This window comes from Scyliorhinus torazame, chromosome X (assembly GCF_047496885.1).
Source record: "Scyliorhinus torazame isolate Kashiwa2021f chromosome X, sScyTor2.1, whole genome shotgun sequence".
Classification (NCBI taxonomy): domain Eukaryota; kingdom Metazoa; phylum Chordata; class Chondrichthyes; order Carcharhiniformes; family Scyliorhinidae; genus Scyliorhinus; species Scyliorhinus torazame.
Genome location: NC_092738.1, coordinates 36,891,632 through 36,906,501, shown reverse-complemented (window position 1 = coordinate 36,906,501; position 14,870 = coordinate 36,891,632). Strand labels below are relative to the sequence as shown.

The window sequence follows — 14,870 nt, the reverse complement described above, 5'->3', positions numbered from 1 at the left end:
GGCTGCAAAGAGACATAGATAGGATGCAGAGCTGGGCTGAGAAGTGGCAGATGGAGTTTAACCCTGAAAAGTGTGAGGTTGTCCATTTTGGAAGGACAAATATGAATGCGGAATACAGGGTTAACGGTAGAGTTCTTGGCAATGTGGAGGAGCAGAGAGATCTTGGGGTCTATGTTCATACATCTTTGAAAGTTGCCACTCAAGTGGATAGAGCTGTGAAGAAGGCCTATGGTGTGCTCGCGTTCATTAACAGAGGGATTGAATTTAAGAGCCGTGAGGTGATGATGCAGCTGTACAAAACTTTGGTAAGGCCACATTTGGAGTATTGTGTACAGTTTTGGTCGCCTCATTTTAGGAAGGATGTGGAAGCTTTGGAAAAGGTGCAAAGAAGATTTACCAGGATGTTGCCTGGAATGGAGAGTATGTCTTACGAGGAAAGGTTGAGGGTGCTAGGCCTTTTCTCATTAGAACGGAGAAGGATGAGGGGCGACTTGATAGAGGTTTATAAGATGATCAGGGGAATAGATAGACAGTCAGAGACTTTTTCCCCGGGTGGAACAAACCATTACAAGGGGAAATAAATTTAAGGTGAAAGGTGGAAGATATAGGAGGGATATCAGAGGTAGGTTCTTTACCCAGAGAGTAGTGGGGGCATGGAATGCACTGCCTGTGGAAGTAGTTGAGTCGGAAACATTAGGGACCTTCAAGCAGCTATTGGATAGGTACATGGATTAAGGTAAAATGATATAGTGTAGATTTATTTATTCTCACGGGCAGCACGGTAGCATTGTGGATAGCACAATTGCTTCACAGCTCCAGGGTCCCAGGTTCGATTCCGGCTTGGGTCACTGTCTGTGCGGAGTCTGCACGTCCTCCCCGTGTCTGCGTGGGTTTCCTCCGGGTGCTCCGGTTTCCTCCCACAGTCCAAAGATGTGCGGGTTAGGTGAATTGGCCAATGATAAATTGCCCTTAATGTCCAAATTGCCCTTGGTGTTGGGTGGAGGTGTTGAGTTTGGGTAAGGTGCTCTTTCCAAGAGCCGGTGCAGACTCAAAGGGCCGAATGGCCTCCTTCTGCACTGTAAATTCAATGATAATCTATGATTAATCTAGGACAAAGGTCCGGCACAACATCGTGGGCTGAAGGGCCTGTTCTGTACTGTATTTGCTATGTTCTATATCGGCCGTTCCTTCACTGTCGCTGGGGCAACATCCTGGAACTCCTTCCCTAACAGCACAGTGGGTGTACCTACACCACAGGGACTGCAGCGGTTCAAGACGGCAGCTCACCCCCACCTTCTCAAGGGGCAATTAGGAACGGGCAATGCTGGTCTAACCAGCGACGCCCACATCACATAAAAATATATAAAAAATAAACCATGTCTAAACTCTAGCCTAACCTCTTCTTGTAAGACAGCACACCCAGTCCAGGTTTTGAGGGAGAGAATCATGTTAGAAACAAGCCTTTTGAAACTATTAAGCAGCTGAATCAGGAGGAGAAAAATCAGACTTATCACTCAACTGTTCTCGTCGAATGCGATTGGATTTTGGGTGTTTGGGTAAGTTGGTTTTTTGACGTACTTACAGAGGTTTCTGCTGACAGCTGACCCTCCCGTCTTTCTGCTGCTCTCTGTGCTTCCTGCTTTATGTTGGGGAATCACACAGATCGTGTTCAGAGAGCACTGTTCTTTGTACTACCTCCCAGAGATAGGCGGCTTGTTGTAATCCTAGAGGAGCTTGTAGCTATGACCTTCCAATCAGAAAGATACGTATGAGCACTTTGGCCTCATTCTTGGGACTATTTTTGTTTAACCCTCTCCTCCCTGATGTGTGGATTTCTTTTAACCACTTTGCGATGTGCAGGCTCGAATTGGCATTGCCAGATCGTTAGAAGAAAGGATTTTCATTGGCATGGCATGTTTCACAATGGAGCAGTCCTGTTGAAGTGGAGTCCCCGTTATAATGGCAGCAATCCAGCAGGGGGAGCTGGCAGTGTCGTGGTCATGTCATTAGACTGTTAATTCAGCAATTTAGGTTAATATTCTGGGAGCGTGTGTTCCAATCCCATTGCAGACTCGATGGGCCGAGTGGCCTAATTCTGCTCCTATGTTTTCTAGTCTACAGCAGCTGATAGAATTTCAATTCAGTGGATACAATCTGTGATTTAAATCTCATCTCAGTAATGGCTCCCTGAAACTAACGTCACTTTCTGTTACCGTGGGAACAAAACTGATAGGTGAAAAGTGATAAAAGGAATGAAACTGGCCGGATCACCCGGCATCGACCCAGGCACCGGAAACAAACCCAGTCCCGTTGATCCTGCAAAGCCCTCCTTAGTAAAGTCTGGGGGCTTGTGCCAAAGTTGGGAGAGCTTCTCACAGACTAGTTAAGGAGCAGCTTGATGCAGTCATACTCACAGAATCACACCGTACAATGTCCCAGACACCACTATCACCATTCCTGGGTGTGTCCTGTCTCACCCGCAGGGCAGACCCAGCAGAGCTGGCGGGCAGCATAGTGGTATACAGTCGGGAGGGAGTTGTCCTGGGAGTCCTCAACATCGACTCTGGACCCCATGAAGTCTCACAGCTTCAGGTTAAACATGGGCAAGGAAACCTCCTGCTGATTGCCACGTACCGGCCACCATCAGCTGATGAATCAGTAATCCTCCATGTTGAACACGACTTGGAGGAAGCACTGAGGGTGGCAAGGGTGCAGAATATGCTCTGGGTGGGGTCAATGTCCATCACCAAGAGTGGCTCGGTAACGCCACCACAGACCGAGCTGGTGAGTCTGGGGCCTGGGGCAAGTGGTAAGGGAAAAACAGACACAACCCTGTCCTCACCAATGCATCCAGTGCGTCTGCCCATGACAATATTGGAGTCACCACTGTTTATGTGAATATGAAGACCCATCTCAATTGCTTTGCATTAACTCAGTGCTGGAAGATTCAGAACAGATCTAGTAGCTTAAACCTAACCTATGACAGGTTGTGGGCCATCAGCACCCCCCACTCGACCATGACCACCCAGCCAGGGGATCACCCCTAGTTCAAAGAAGAGTGCAGGAGAGCGTGGCAGGAGCAACATCAGACAGACCCAAAAATGAGGTGTCACCCTGGTGAAGCTACAACACAGGACTACTTGTGAGCCAAACAGCATAAGCATAAGTCATGCATAGGCTGTAAAGTATTTGAGAGTCATATAGTCTGGCAGCACAGAAAGAGGCCATTCGCCCAATGTGTCTGTGCTGGCCATCAAGCACCCATATTCTAATCCCATCTTGCAGCACTCGGTCTGTAGCCTTGTGTGTTGGGGTGTTTCAAGTGGTCATCGAAATGCTTCTTAAATGTTGTGGTTTGCTGCCTCCACCTCCCTATCAGGCAGCGAGTTCCAGACTCCCAGGTTTTTCCTCAAATTGCCTTCCCCTTACCTTAACTATATGCCCCCTGGATGTTCCATACAATCCCTACAGTGCAGAAGGAGGCCATTCGGCCCATTGAGTCTGCACTGACCCTCTGAAAAAGCATCCTACCAAGGCCCATTCCCCTGCCCTATGCCTGTAACCCCACTTAACCTGCACATCTTTGGACACTAAGGGACAATTTAACACGGCCAATCCACCTAACCTGCACATCTTTGGACACTAAGGGACAATTTAGCATGGCCAATCCACCTAACCTGCACATCTTTGGACACTAAGGGGCAATTTAGCACGGCCAATCCACCTAACCTGTACATCTTTGGACACTGAGGGACAATTTAACATGGCCAATCCACCTAACCTGCGCATCTTTGGACACTAAGGGACAATTTAGCATGGCCAATCCACCTAACCTGCACATCTTTGGACACTAAGAGACAATTTAGCATGGCCAATCCACCTAACCTGCACATCTTTGGACACTAAGGGCAATTTATCACGGCCAATCCACCTAACCTGCGCATCTTTGGACTGTGGGAGGAAACCGGAGCGCCTGGAGGAAACCCACGCAGACAGCCACCCGAGACCAGAGTGGAACCTGGGTCCCTGGCGCTGTGAGGCAGCAGTGCCAACCACTGTGCCGTCCCCTCTACCAAGGGGAAAGGTCTCTTCCTATCTATCTATGCCTGTCATAGTTTGTGATCACTTGAAGTGACCAAAGGTGTAGAAACACGAGTTAATTCATTTCCCTGGCACACCATCTCCTGTCAAACCCACTCAGTCTGTGCTGCCCACTCCTCCCTCTAGCCTACTCCTTACCCTGGAACTCTTTTAAAGGGTTAATGCAGGTGGATTTGCCATTGAATCAGAGGTGCCCTGGATGACAGCACAATCCATTTCATTTTGCGGATTGCACTGCCGCTCATTTGAAATTGTTGTATGTTCCAGTTGGCCATCTTTTGTCGGAATGGAATGTATTTGGAAATGTACAAAAAACATTTTTTGCAAGTACAAATTCCACTTGGCACTAATCTTGAGCTCTGAGCGGTGTCAAGGGCAATGTGTCAACAGATGGAAAGGAGTTAATTATTACTTCTTCGGCAGGCTTTGCTCGATGACAAGAGGACTGGAGTTTCACGGCATCAGAGTTTGTTTGTTTTTTGAGGAATATGTCAAGTTCTGCACTTTGGTAGGAAGAATAAAGAAGCTTAATATTATTTAAATGGAGAGAGATTGCAGAAAGCTGCAGCACAGAGGGACCTGAGGGTCCTCGTGAATACATCACAAACAGCTAGCTTGCAAGTTCAGCAGGTAATTGGGAACGCAAATGGAACGTTGGCCTTTATTTCAAAGGGAATGGAGTGTAAAAGTAGGGAAGTCCTGTTAAAAATGGGCTGCACGGTAGCACAGTGGTTAGCACTGTTCCTTCACAGCGCCAGTGACCTGGGTTTGATTCCCGACTTGGGTCACAGTCTGTGCGGAGTCTGCACGTTCTCCCCGTGTCTGCGTGGGTTTCCTCCGGGTGCTCCGGTTTCCTCCCACAAGTCCCGAAAGACGTGCTGTTAGGTAATTTGGACATTCTGAATTCTCCCTCTGTGTACCCGAACAGGCGCCGGAATGTGGCGACTAGGGGCTTTTCACAGTAACTTCATTGCAGTGTTAGTGTAAGCCAACTTGTGACACTAAAGATTATTATGAAACTGTACAAGGCTCTCGTTGGACTGCACCTGGAATACTGTGAACTGTTTTTTTTCCCTTATCTAAGGAAAGATATACCGGCATTGGAGGCAGCCCAGAGAAGGTTCACTCGGTCGATCCCGGGTATGGAGGGATTTTGTTATGAGGAGAGGTTGAGTAGGTTGGGCCTGTCCTCATTGGAGTTTAGAATAATGAGAGGCGACCTTATTGAGACATATCAGATTCTCAGGGGGCTTGACAGGGTCGATGCTGAGAGGTTGTTTCCCCTTGTCTAGGACCAGAGGGCAGAGTCTCAGAGTGAGGGGTCGCCCATTTCAGACAGAGATGAGGAGGTGGGCAGCACGGTAGCCTTGTGGATAGCACAATTGCTTCACAGCTCGAGGGTCCCAGGTTCGATTCCGGCTTGGGTCACTGTCTGTGCGGAGTCTGCACATCCTCCCCGTGTCTGCGTGGGTTTCCTCCGGGTGCTCCGGTTTCCTCCCACAGTCCAAAGATGTGCGGGTTAGGTGGATTGGCCATGATAAATTGCCCTTCGTGTCCAAAATTGCCCTTAGTGTTGGGTGGGGTTACTGGGTTATGGGGATAGGGCGGAAGTGTTGACCTTGGGTAGGGTGCTCTTTCCAAGAGCCGGTGCAGACTCGATGGGCCGAATGGCCTCCTTCTGCACTGTAAATTCTATGATAATCTATGAATCTCAGAGGGGAGTGAATCTGTGGAATTCTTTACCGCAGAGAGCTGTAGAGGCCGGCTCGGTAAGTATGTTCACGGCTGAGATTGTTAATCAGTGAGGGAATCGAGGGTTATAGGGATAAGAGTGAGGGGATCGAGGGTTATGGGGGTAAGAGTGAGGGGATCGAGGGTGATGGGGATTAGAGTGAGGGGATCGAGGGTTATGGGGATAAGAGTGAGGGGATCGAGGGTTATGGGGATAAGAGTGAGGGGATCGAGGGTTATGGGGATAAGAGTGAGGGGATCGAGGGTTATGGGGATAAGAGTGAGGGGATTGAGGGTTATGGGGATAAGAGTGAGGAGATCGAATGTTATGGGGATAAGAGTGAGGGGATCGAGGGTTATGGGGATAAGAGTGAGGGGATCGAGGGTTATGGGGATAAGAGTGAGGGGATCGAGGGTGATGGGAATAAGAGTGAGGGGATCGAGGGTGATGGGGATAAGAGTGAGGGGATCGAAGGTTATGGGGATAAGAGTGAGGGGATCGAGGGTGATGGGGATAAGAGTGAGGGGATCGAGGGTTATGGGGATAAGAGTGAGGGGATCGAGGGTTATGGGGATGAGTGAGGGGATCGAGGGTTATGGGGATAAGAGTGAGGGGATCGAGGGTTATGGGGATAAGAGTGAGAGGATCGAGGGTTATGGGGGTAAGAGTGAGGGGATCGAGGGTGATGGGGATTAGAGTGAGGGGATCGAGGGTTATGGGGATAAGAGTGAGGGGATCGAGGGTTATGGGGATAAGAGTGAGGGGATCGAGGGTGATGGGGATAAGAGTGAGGGGATCGAGGGTTATGGGGATAAGAGTGAGGGGATCGAGGGTGATGGGGATTAGAGTGAGGGGATCGAGGGTTATGGGGATAAGAGTGAGGGGATCGAAGGTTATGGGGATAACAGTGAGGGAATCGAGGGTTATGGGGATAAGAGTGAGGGGATCGAGGGTTATGGGAATAAGAGTGAGGGGATCGAGGGTCATGGGATAAGAGTGAGGGGATCGAGGGTTATGGGGATGAGAGTGAGTGGATCGTGGGTTCTGAGAATAAGAGTGAGGGGAATCGAGGGTTATGGGGATAAGAGTGAGGGGATCGAGGGTTATGGGGATAAGAGTGAGGGGATCGAGGGTTATGGGGATAAGAGTGAGGGGATCGAGGGTTATGGGGATAAGAGTGAGGGGATCGAGGGTTATGGGGATGAGAGTGAGGGGATCGAGGGTTATGGGGATAAGAGTGAGGGAATCGAGGGTTATGGGGATAAGAGTGAGGGGATCGAGGGTTATGGGGATAAGAGTGAGGAGATCGAATGTTATGGGGATAAGAGTGAGGGGATCGAGGGTTATGGGGATAAGAGTGAGGGGATCGAGGGTTATGGGGATAAGAGTGAGGGGATCGAGGGTGATGGGGATAAGAGTGAGGGGATCGAGGGTGATGGGGATAAGAGTGAGGGGATCGAGGGTTATGGGGATAAGAGTGAGGGGAATCGAGGGTTATGGGGATAAGAGTGAGGGGATCGAGGGTTATGGGGATAAGAGTGAGGGGATCGAGGGTTATGGGGATGAGAGTGAGTGGATCGTGGGTTCTGAGAATAAGAGTGAGGGGAATCGAGGGTTATGGGGATAAGAGTGAGGGGATCGAGGGTTATGGGGATAAGAGTGAGGGGATCGAGGGTTATGGGGATAAGAGTGAGGGGATCGAGGGTTATGGGGATAAGAGTGAGGGGATCGAGGGTTATGGGGATGAGAGTGAGGGGATCGAGGGTTATGGGGATAAGAGTGAGGGAATCGAGGGTTATGGGGATAAGAGTGAGGGGATCGAGGGTTATGGGGATAAGAGTGAGGGGATCGAGGGTTATGGGGATAAGAGTGAGGGGAGCGAGGGTGATGGGAATAAGAGTGAGGGGATCGAGGGTTATGTGGATAAGAGTGAGGGGATCGAGGGTTATGGGAATAAGAGTGAGGGGAATCGAGGGTTATGGGGATAAGAGTGAGGGGATCGAGGGTTATGGGGATAAGAGTGAGGGGATCGAGGGTTATGGGGATAAGAGTGAGGGAATCGAGGGTTATGGGGATAAGAGTGAGGGGATCGAGGGTCATGGGATAAGAGTGAGGGGATCGAGGGTGATGGGGATAAGAGTGAGGGGATCGAGGGTTATGGGGATAAGAGTGAGGGGACCGAGGGTCATGGGATAAGAGTGAGGGGATCGAGGGTGATGGGGATAAGAGTGAGGGGATCGAGGGTTATGGGGATAAGAGTGAGGGAATCGAGGGTGATGGGGATAAGAGTGAGGGGATCGAGGGTTATGGGGATGAGAGTGAGGGGATCGATGGTTATGGGGATAAGAGTGAGGGAATCGAGGGTTATGGGGATAAGAGTGAGGGGATCGAGGGTTATGGGGATAAGAGTGAGGGGATCGAGGGTGATGGGGGTAAGAGTGAGGGGATCGAGGGTTATGGGGATAAGAGTGAGGGGATCGAGGGTCATGGGATGAGAGTGAGGGGATCGAGGGTTATGGGGCTAAGAGTGAGGGGATCGAGGGTTATGGGGATAAGAGTGAGGGAATCGAGGGTTATGGGGATAAGAGTGAGGGGATCGAGGGTCATGGGATAAGAGTGAGGGGATCGAGGGTCATGGGATAAGAGTGAGGGGATCGAGGGTTATGGGGATAAGAGTGAGGGGATCGAGGGTTATGGGGATAAGAGTGAGGGGATCGAGGGTTATGGGGATAAGAGTGAGGGGATCGAGGGTTATGGGGCTAAGAGTGAGGGGATCGAGGGTTATGGGGATAAGAGTGAGGGAATCGAGGGTTATGGGGATAAGAGTGAGGGGATCGAGGGTTATGTGGATAAGAGTGAGGGAATCGAGGGTTATGTGGATAAGAGTGAGGGGATCGAGGGTTATGGGGCTAAGAGTGAGGGGATCGAGGGTTATGGGGATAAGAGTGAGGGAATCGAGGGTGATGGGGATAAGAGTGAGGGGATCGAGGGTTATGGGATAAGGCGGGAAAGTGGAGTTGAGGATTATATCAGATCGGTCATGATCTCATTGAACGGCAGAGCAGACTCGATGGGCCGAGTGGCCTACTTCTGCTCCCATCTCTTATGTTTGAAAATGAGGAACATGGGACTTTGGTTTCCACGGAGACTGAAGGAGCTGGGATTGTTCTCCTTTAACAGAGAAAGTTAAGAGGACATTTAATTCAACAGTAGAAGAGGTTTTGATCAAGTGATTAAGAAGAACCAGTTCCCACTGGCAGGTGATCCCGTGGACACAGGTTTAAGATTATTAGGAAGAGAATCTGTGACGGGGTTGGTGTGGGAGGGAGGAAAAAACTTTTATACGCAACTAATCGTGATATACAAGAACGTAATAGGAAGAGACCATTCGGCCCATCGAGACTGCTCCACCAGTCAATACGATCATGACTGATCTCGGGCTTCAACTCTATTTTCCCGCTCACTCCCCATAATTCCGAGAGACCACAAATCTATCTCGGCCTTAATTATGTTCAATATGAGCACCCAATCCTCTGGGGTGGAGAATTCCAAAGATTCACAACCTTTTGAGCGAAGGAATTTCTCCGCATCTCAGTCCCAAACGGCCGACCTCTTATCCCGAGACTGTGACCCCCGTGTTGTAGATTCCCCAGCCAGGGGGAAACAATCTCTCAGTATCCACCCTGTCAAACCCCAGCCAGGGAGAAACAATCTCTCAGTATCCACCCTGTCAAACCCCAGCCAGGGGGAAACAATCTCTCAGTATCCACCCTGTCAAACCCCAGCCAGGGGGAAACAATCTCTCAGTATCCACCCTGTCAAACCCCAGCCAGGGGGAAACAATCTCTCAGTATCCACCCTGTCAAACCCCAGCCAGGGGGAAACAATCTCTCAGTATCCACCCTGTCAAACCCCAGCCAGGGGGAATCAATCTCTCAGTATCCACCCTGTCAAACCCCAGCCAGGGGGAAACACTCTCTCAGTATCCACCCTGTCACACCCCAGCCAGGAGGAAACAATCTCTCCGTATCCACCCTGTCAAACCCCAGCCAGGAGGAAACAATCTCTCAGTATCCACCCTGTCAAACCCCAGCCAGGGGGAAACAATCTCTCCGTATCCACCCTGTCAAACCCCAGCCAGGAGGAAACAATCTCTCAGTATCCACCCTGTCAAACCCCAGCCAGGAGGAAACAATCTCTCAGTATCCACCCTGTCAAACCCCAGCCAGGGGGAAACAATCTCTCCGTATCCACCCTGTCAAACCCCAGCCAGGGGGACACAATCTCTCAGTATCCACCCTGTCAAACCCCAGCCAGGGGGAAACAATCTCTCTGTATCCACCCTGTCAAACCCCAGCCAGGGGGAAACAATCTCTCAGTATCCACCCTGTCAAACCGCAGCCAGGAGGAAACAATCTCTCAGTATCCACCCTGTCAAACCCCAGCCAGGGGGAAACAATCTCTCAGTATCCACCCTGTCAAACCCCAGCCAGGGGGAAACAATCTCTCTGTATCCACCCTGTCAAACCCCAGCCAGGGGGAAACAATCTCTCAGTATCCACCCCAGCCAGGGGGAAACAATCTCTCTGTATCCACCCTGTCAAACCCCAGCCAGGGGGAAACAATCTCTCAGTATCCACCCTGTCAAACCCCAGCCAGGGGGAAACAATCTCTCAGTATCCACCCTGTCAAACCCCAGCCAGGGGGAAACAATCTCTCCGTATCCACCCTGTCAAACCCCAGCCAGGGGGAAACAATCTCCCCGTATCCACCCTGTCAAACCCCAGCCAGGGGGAAACAATCTCTCAGTATCCACCCTGTCAAACCCCAGTCAGGGGGAAACAATCTCCGTATCCACCCTGTCAAACCCCAGCCTGGGGGAAACAATCTCTCCGTATCCACCCTGTCAAACCCCAGCCAGGGGGCAACAATCTCTCAGTATCCACCCTGTCAAACCCCAGCCAGGGGAAACAATCTCTCAGTATCCACCCTGTCAAACCCCAGCCAGGGGGAAACAATCTCTCAGTATCCACCCTGTCAAACCTCAGCCAGGGAGAAACAATCTCTCAGTATCCACCCTGTCAAACCCCAGCCAGGGGGAAACAATCTCTCAGTATCCACCCTGTCAAACCCCAGCCAGGGGGAAACAATCTCTCAGTATCCACCCTGTCAAACCTCAGCCAGGGAGAAACAATCTCTCAGTATCCACCCTGTCAAACCCCAGCCAGGGGGAAACAATCTCTCAGTATCCACCCTGTCAAACCCCAGCCAGGGGGAAACAATCTCTCAGTATCCACCCTGTCAAACCCCAGCCCGGGGGAAACAATCTCTCAGTATCCACCCTGTCAAACCCCAGCCAGGAGGAAACAATCTCTCAGTATCCACCCTGTCAAACCCCAGCCAGGGGGAAACAATCTCTCAGTATCCACCCTGTCAAACCCCAGCCAGGGGGAAACAATCTCTCAGTATCCACACTGTCAAACCCCAGCCAGGGGGAAACAATCTCTCAGTATCCACCCTGTCAAACCCCAGCCAGGGGGAAACAATCTCTCAGTATCCACCCTGTCAAACCCCAGCCAGGGGAAAACAATCTCTCCGTATCCACCCTGTCAAACCCCTTCAGAATCTTCTATGTTTCAATGGGATCACCTGTCATTGTTCCAAACTCCAGAAATATTGACCCAATTTACTCAGACTCTCATCATAGGACAACCCCTCAGCCCAGTGACCAATCCAATGAATCTTCACTGTCGCACCCCCAATGCCAGTATATCCTTAAATATGGAGACCAAAACTGCACCCAGAATTCCAGATGTGGCCTCACCAAAACCCTGTCCAATTGTAGCAACCCTGTCCAATTGTAGCAAGAGTTATTTCTTCCAGTACTCCAATCCCCTTGGCATAAAGGATAATGTGCCATTTGTCAACCTAATTGCTTGTTGTACCTGCATGTTAACGGGCGGCACGGTAGCCCAGTGGTTAGCACTGTGGCTTCACAGCACCAGGGACCCGAGTTCGACTCCGGCTTGGGTCACAGTCCGTGTGGAGTCTGCACGTTCTCCCTGTGCCTGCGTGGGTTTCCTCTGGGTGCTCCGGTTTCCTCCCACAGTCCAAAGACGTGCAGGTTAGGTAGATTGGCCATGATAAATTGTCCTTAGTGACCAAAAAGGTTAGAACATAGAACATAGAAAATACAGCACAGAACAGGCCCTTCGGCCCACGATGTTGTGCCGAACCTTTGTCCTAGATTAATCATAGATTATCATTGAATTTACAGTGCAGAAGGAGGCCATTCGGCCCTTTGAGTCTGCACCGGCTCTTGGAAAGAGCACCCTACCCAAACTCAACACCTTCACCCAACACCAAGGGCTATTTGGACATTAAGGGCAATTTATCATTTGCCAATTCACCTAACCCACACATCTTTGGATTGTGGGAGGAAACCGGAGCACCCGGAGGAAACCCACGCAGACACGGGGAGGACGTGCAGACTCCGCACAGACAGTGACCCAAGCCGGAATCGAACCTGGGACCCTGGAGCTGTGAAGCAATTGTGCTATCCACAATGCTACCGTGCTGCCCTTGAGAACAAATAAATCTACACTATATCATTTAACCGTAATCCATGTACCTATCCAATAGCTGCTTGAAGGTCCCTAATGTTTCCGACTCAACTATTTCCACAGGCAGTGCATTCCATGCCCCCACTACTCTCTGGGTAAAGAACCTACCTCTGATATCCCTCCTAAATCTTCCACCTTTCACCTTAAATTTATGTCCCCTTGTAATGGTTTGTTCCACCTGGGGAAAAAGTCTCTGACTGTCTACTCTATCTATTCCCCTGATCATCTTATAAACCTCTATCAAGTCGCCCCTCATCCTTCTCCGTTCTAATGAGAAAAGGCCTAGCACCCTCAACCTTTCCTCGTAAGACCTACTCTCCATTCCAGGCAACATCCTGGTAAATCTTCTTTGCACCTTTTCCAAAGCTTCCACATCCTTCCTAAAATGAGGCGACCAGAACTGTACACAGTACTCCAAATGTGGCCTTACCAAAGTTTTGTACAGCTGCATCATCACCTCACGGCTCTTAAATTCAATCCCTCTGTTAATGAACGCGAGCACACCATAGGCCTTCTTCACAGCTCTATCCACTTGAGTGGCAACTTTCAAAGATGTATGAACATAGACCCCAAGATCTCTCTGCTCCTCCACATTGCCAAGAACTCTACCGTTAACCCTGTATTCCGCATTCATATTTGTCCTTCCAAAATGGACACCCTTACACTTTTCAGGGTTAAACTCCATCTGCCACTTCTCAGACCAGCTCTGCATCCTATCTATGTCTCTTTGCAGCCGACAACAGCCCTCCTTACTATCCACAACTCCACCAATCTTCGTATCGTCTGCAAATTTAGTGCCCCACCCTTCAACTCCCTCATCCAAGTCATTAATGAAAATCACAAACAGCAGGGTACCCAGAACTGATCCCTGCGGTACGCCACTGGTAACTGGGATCCAGGCTGAATATTTGCCATCCACCACCACTCTCTGACTTCTATCGGTTAGCCAGTTCGTTATCCAACTGGCCAAATTTCCCACTATCCCATGCCTCCTTACTTTCTGCATAAGCCTACCATGGGGAACTTTATCAAATGCCTTACTAAAATCGATGTACACTACATCCACTGCTTTACCTTCATCCACATGCTTGGTCACCTCCTCAAAGAATTCAATAAGATTTGTAAGGCAAGACCTACCCCTCACAAATCCGTGCTGACTATCCCTAATCAAGCAGTGTCTTTCCAGATGCTCAGAAATCCTATCCTTCAGTACCCTTTCCATTACTTTGCCTACCACCGAAGTAAGACTAACTGGCCTGTAATTCCCAGGGTTATCCCTAGTCCCTTTTTTGAACAGGGGCACGACATTCGCCACTCTCCAATCCCCTGGTACCACCCCTGTTGACAGTGAGGACGAAAAGATCATTGCCAACGGCTCTGCTATTTCATCTCTTGCTTCCCATAGAATCCTTGGATATATCCCGTCAGGCCCGGGGGACTTGTCTATCCTCAAGTTTTTCAAAATGCCCAACACATCTTCCTTCCTAACAAGTATTTCCTCGAGCTTACCAATCTGTTTCACACTGTCCTCTCCAACAATATCGCCCCTCTCATTTGTAAATACAGAAGAAAAGTACTCGTTCAAGACCTCTCCCATCTCTTCAGACTCAATACACAATCTCCCGCTACTGTCCTTGATCGGACCTACCCTCGCTCTAGTCATTCTCATATTTCTCACATATGTGTAAAAGGCCTTGGGGTTTTCCTTGATCCTACCCGCCAAAGATTGTTCATGCCCTCTCTTAGCTCTCCTAATCCCTTTCTTCAGTTCCCTCCTGGCTATCTTGTATCCCTCCAATGCCCTGTCTGAACCTTGTTTCCTCAGCCTTACATAAGTCACCTTTTTCCTCTTAACAAGACATTCAACCTCTCTTGTCAACCATGGTTCCCTCACTCGACCATCTCTTCCCTGCCTGACAGGGACATACATATCAAGGACATGTAGCACCTGTTCCTTGAACAAGTTCCACATTTCACTTGTGTCCTTCCCTGCCAGCCTATGTTCCCAACTTATGCACTTCAATTCTTGTCTGACAACATCGTATTTACCCTTCCCCCAATTGTAAACCTTGCCCTGTTGCACGTACCTATCCCTCTCCATTACTAAATTGAAAGTCACAGAATTGTGGTCACTATCTCCAAAATGCTCCCCCACTAACAAATCTATCACTTGCCCTGTCTCATTACCCAGTACTAAATCCAATATTGCCCCTCCTCTGGTCGGACAATCTACATACTGCGTTAGAAAAGCTTCCTGGACACACTGCACAAACACCACCCCATCCAAACTATTTGATCTAAAGAGTTTCCACTCAATATTTGGGAAGTTAAAGTCGCCCATGACTACTACCCTATGACTTCTGCACCTTTCCAAAATCTGTTTCCCAATCTGTTCCTCCACATCTCTGCTACTA

The 14,870-nt window shown here is 49.7% G+C and overlaps 1 protein-coding gene across 2 annotated transcripts in view; it reads right to left on the bottom strand.

The window, feature by feature from the left end:
• The window catches only part of LOC140405531 (sterol O-acyltransferase 2-like), a 172,601-nt gene extending 170,757 nt beyond the window's left edge, over positions 1-1,844 (bottom strand). Inside the window, exon 1 of one of the 2 annotated variants that reach the window (XM_072494088.1) lies at positions 1,579-1,844. The gene's annotated coding sequence lies outside the window, so the exon portion shown is untranslated. The remainder of the gene's footprint in view (positions 1-1,578) is intronic. The other variant, XM_072494087.1, reaches the window with a different exon arrangement.
• Positions 1,845-14,870: the final 13,026 nt, after the last annotated feature.